The sequence below is a fragment of the Portunus trituberculatus genome, chromosome 27 (assembly GCF_017591435.1).
Source record: "Portunus trituberculatus isolate SZX2019 chromosome 27, ASM1759143v1, whole genome shotgun sequence".
Lineage (NCBI taxonomy): Eukaryota > Metazoa > Arthropoda > Malacostraca > Decapoda > Portunidae > Portunus > Portunus trituberculatus.
The window spans coordinates 3,889,932-3,894,931 of NC_059281.1; the positions used below are offsets into that span (position 1 = coordinate 3,889,932).

Sequence of the window (5,000 nt, forward strand, 5' to 3'; positions counted from 1 at the left end):
GAGATGGAGGAAAGGAAGGAGGAAAAGTAGGAAGGAATAAAGATAGAAAATTCCCAATAGAGCGAAATTAAAGAAAGGAAGAAGAGGAAGAAGAGGAAGGAAGATAAGGAGGGAGGATGAAATGGGGGGAGGGGAGGACTGGAGGTAAAAAGGAAAAGAGATAAGGAAGGAAGGAAGGAGGGAGGGAGGGAGGGAGGGAGAGAAAGGAGGTGAGAGAAGGAGGAAACTCACATTCATATGCAAACTATATCTCCCTCCACAAAGCGAGAGAGAGAGAGAGAGAGAGAGAGAGAGAGAGAGAGAGAGAGAGAGAGAGAGAGAGAGAGAGAAATCAGCTAACATACTAATACATATACTTATTTTTTCAATATGTATGTATATATGCATGTAAGATTTGATGTGTACTCTCTCTCTCTCTCTCTCTCTCTCTGTAGCTCTTCCCTCTCCTCTCTTTAAAGCTAAGCGGGAAGAGGGGGACTATAGTTCAAGGGGTGAGAGAGAGAGAGAGAGAGAGAGAGAGAGAGAGAGAGAGAGAGAGAGAGAGAGAGAAGATCGATGAGTGGTTGGCGGTCACTTCCTTTGGCCAGACAAGACAAAACAAGACAATTAAGACAGTAAGTAAAGACAAGTAAAGAAAATAAAGGTAAAAATGTAAAAAAAAGACGAGGATTATAAAGAAAACATGAAAAAATATAAAAAGGGTAAGAAAATAAAGATGTTGAAATAAGAAAAACAAAATGGAAACGAAAATAAGAAAATAAAGGCGAAAATGAAAGAAAAGAAAATGACAAATGAAAAAAAGATGAAGAAAATAAGAAAACATGAGGAAAGACAAGAATAAATAAAGAAAAAGGAAGGAAATGGAAATAAAACGGATGTAAAGAAATGAACAGAAAATAGACCAAAAAATAAATAAATAAACGAAAAAAAGAAAAGGAAAAGAAAATTATAGAAAACGGACAAAAAAAACGAAACGAAATTTTTTTAAAAAAATGAAAGGGAGAAAAGAAAGAAATTAACAGAAAACGGACAAAAAGGAGAAGAAAAAAAGAAACCAATGAAAAATAAAGAAAAATATAAAAAATGAAAGGATTAATTACAAGAAAACAAAGAAAAAAAAAAAAAAAAAAGAAAAGAAAAAGAAAATAAAGAAAAAGGAAAGAAGAAAAACAAGAGACAAAATATAAGAAAAATAAGTCAAATACACAAACAAAATAACAATAAAAGAGAGTGAAAGGCAACTTGACCTCTCTCTCTCTCTCTCTCTCTGCTCTAAAACTGGACCCATTACTCAAAGTGGAGAGACGAAAGGTGTAACTGACATATAAAGGGGGAGAGAGAGAGAGAGAGAGAGAGAGAGAGAGAGAGAGAGAGAGAGAGAGAGAGAGAGAGAGAGAGAGAGAGAGAGAGAGAGAGAATGTACCGATGTATCTGTATCGGCCTATTTAAGGAGTATCGGTATCGGTAACGGCTTATTTCCTGCCGATACTACCGATGCTTAAAAAGAATGTATTACGAGGTGTATCTCTCTCTGCAAGTTGTTTTCTTCAGCAGACTCTGGATATTATTTAACGATAAAAATAAATTGATGATAATGCCAAGTTATTTAGTATAATATAGCGTATGAGTCCATGGTGTGTAGTGATAGAATATATATTTTTGCTGAGTCATCACTGCTACTCTACGTGTGCGAGACAGGTCGGTAGTGGACTCAGGGCCCTGCTACACCCTTCACCTCAGCTCAGAGAGAGAGAGAGAGAGAGAGAGAGAGAGAGAGAGAGAGAGAGAGAGAGAGAGAGAAAGGTGGGGAGGGGGGTGGAGAACATGAGCGCCCACATCTTACTCACTCGCATACTAAAGACTTTTGCATTTATCTGTGCATATGTGTATTTTTTTTATTTCTTTGTGTGTGTGTGTGTGTGTGTGTGTGTGTGTGTGTGTGTGTGTGTGTGTGTGTGTGTGTGTGTGTGTGTATTCACTGTTTGATCTGCTGCAGTCTCTGACGAGACAGCCAGACGTTACCCTACGGAGCGAGCTCAGAGCTCATTATTTCCGATCTTGGGATAGGTCTGAGACCAGGCACACACCACACACCGGGACAACAAGGTCACAACTCCTCGATTTACATCCCGTACCTACTCACTGCTAGGTGAACAGGGGCTACACGTGAAAGGAGACACACCCAAATATCTCCACCCGGCCGGGGAATCGAACCCCGGTTATCTGGCTTGTGAAGCCAGCGCTCTAACCACTGAGCTACCGGGTGTGTGTGTGTGTGTGTGTGTGTGTGGTTGGGTGGGCGAATAGATGGGTGGTGTACATTTGTATATAAACAGACACACTTCAGTCTGCTGTGTGTACGTGAGTTAGTTAAGGTTTACCAGTTTGATCATGGTTTACTTGTTATCTATAGGATTTAAGTTCTTCTGACTGGTAGACTATAAATAACAGATCTTGTTATAACACAGTTGTATATTCGTATTAGTAAACAAAGATATTTATTTGAATACAGTGGCATATGTTGATTCTCACCTTCTGCTCGCCATCTTTAACCCATAATTTAATAAAGAATATTACAAATTATTCAGATGCTGGAGTAACAGAGTCATCACACACTGGCTCCCAGCCTAACCACTCAGGAACACTCATATTTCAATTCAAGGTAAAATGTAACAGTGCAGTTTTAAGTAAGGCAAAATATTCCATTGCAGTGTCACCACATTGGACGAAACTTGAATTGATATTTATAATTTCAATTTAAAGTAAAACACAAGTGCAGTGTTAGTGAAGACGAAACATTCTAGCAGTGTCACCACGCCGCTCGAAAGGCACACCCTGAACCAGCCTTAAAGTTTTGTATATAACGAGTCGTATCTGCAAGTTCAGTATATTTAACATATGTACTACATAGTACATGTTACTGAATAGCAAATATTTTCATTAAAACAAAGAAAAATTCTCTCTCTCTCTCACACACACACACACACACACACACACACACACACACACACATTGAATGCCACAGCAAAGCGGGGATAGCTGCTGTCACACAGTGATTCCTATTGAAATAAAGAATGGTGAACATCTTAAAAAAAAATAATAATGACGGTTTTCCTAGTGTGTGTGTGTGTGTGTGTGTGTGTGTGTGTGTGTGTGTGTGTGTGTGTGTGTGTGTGTGTGTGTGTGTGTGTGTGTGTGTGTGTGTGCTTCATCTGACCGGATGTTTTGCGCACTGTTGGTGTCTTTCGCTCATGTGGTAACATTGCACTGGAAATGCTGCTGAAATGGATACGTATTTGGCAACTCAGATTGTTGGAAAGCAATATCCAAACAAAATTCATGAGGACACTGGACAGGAAGCTACTCAACGTGCGGGTGATAATAATAGGAGCGCTTAGCAGTATTTATAAGTGACGTCACGGATTTTCCGCCTGTGGACAAAATATTGGAACAAAACACTCAGTATGATTGATTTCCGTATAGATTGTTCAACGTGGACAAATGAGAGTGTACACGTCTTTTTTAACGGTCAGAAAATAGGATACAAATAAATTAATAAAGATTGGCTATATCGTCATGTGGACAATGTATTCTCCAGATTGCAGGGTAAATGTTTGCTCGTGATCACCCTTGTTATTTTTGACAACTTTTAATTTGTCCTAACATCATTAATCTAACTTATGCAAACTAACCGAATATAACCTAATCCAATCAAACATCACAACTAACCTAACTTTTTTATGTAAGAGGGAGAACTAGCAAGGGCAAAAAAAAAAATGAATATTAGAAAAAAAGGCCCACTGAAATTGCAGTTACCATAAAAGATTCAAAAGAATTATTCAAATGAGTGGGACAAATGTCTTGACACCTCTCTCTTAAAAGAAGTTAAGTCGTAGGAAGATGGAAATACAGAGACGGAAGGAGTTCCAGAGTTTTACCAGTGAAAGGTATGAATGACTGAGAATACTGGTTAACTCTTGTATTAGAGGATTGGATAGAATAGGGATGAGAGGAAGAAGAAAGCCTTGTGCAGGGAGTTTGCAGGAGCGGAGGCATGCAGTTAGCAAGATCAATAGAGCAGTTAGCATGGAAATCGCGATGAAAGATGGAAAGAAATGCAACATTTCGGCGGTGAGAAAGAGGATGAAGACAGTCAGTCAGAGAAGGGGAGTTGATGAGACAAAAAGCTTTTGATTCCACCCTAACTAATAAAGCTGTATGAGTGGAACTACCGCAAACATGCGAACAGTACTCCATACAAGAACGGATAAGGCTCTTGTACAGAGTTAGCATGCAGTTGGAGGGGCGAGAACAAAACTGGCGGAGACGCCGCAGAACGCGTAACTTCATAGAAGCTGTTTTAACACGAGATGAGATGTGAAGTTTCCAGTTAAGATTATGAGTAAAGGGCAGACCAAGAATATTTAGTGTGGAAGAGGGAGACAGTTGAGTGTCACTGAAGAAGAGGGGATAGTTGTCTGGAAGGTTGTGTCGAGTTGATAGATGGAGGAATTGAGTTTTTGAGGCATTGAAAACTACTAAGTTATCTCTGCCCCAATCAGAAATCTTGGAAAGAAGAGCAGTCAAGCGTTCTGTGGCGTCTCTGCGTGATCTGTTGACTTCCTGAAGGGTTGGTCGTCTCCGAAAGGACGTGGAAAGATGTAGGGTGGTATCATAAGAATAGGAGTGGATAAGGCAAGAAGTTTGGTTAAGGTCATTAATGAATAATAGAAAGAGAGTGGGTGATGGACAGAACCCTGAGGAACACCACTGTTAATAGATTTAGGTGAAGAACAGTGGCCGTCTACCACGGCCGCAATAGAACAGTCGGAAAGGAAACTTGAGATAAAGTTGCAGAGAGAAGGATAGAAACCGTAGGAAGACAGTTTTGACATCTAAGCTTCGTTCCAGAATCGAATAATAATAATAATAATAATAATAATAATAATAATAATAACACACATACGACTGTGGGCAACAATCTTATAGACTGGTTTCCA

General features: G+C 39.3%; 1 protein-coding gene across 20 annotated transcripts in view; it reads right to left on the reverse strand.

Annotated features, from left to right (window-relative positions):
* The window catches only part of LOC123509580 (protein scribble homolog), a 174,394-nt gene that overhangs the window by 151,077 nt on the left and 18,317 nt on the right, over window positions 1-5,000 (reverse strand). The gene's annotated exons all lie outside the window — the stretch shown is intronic.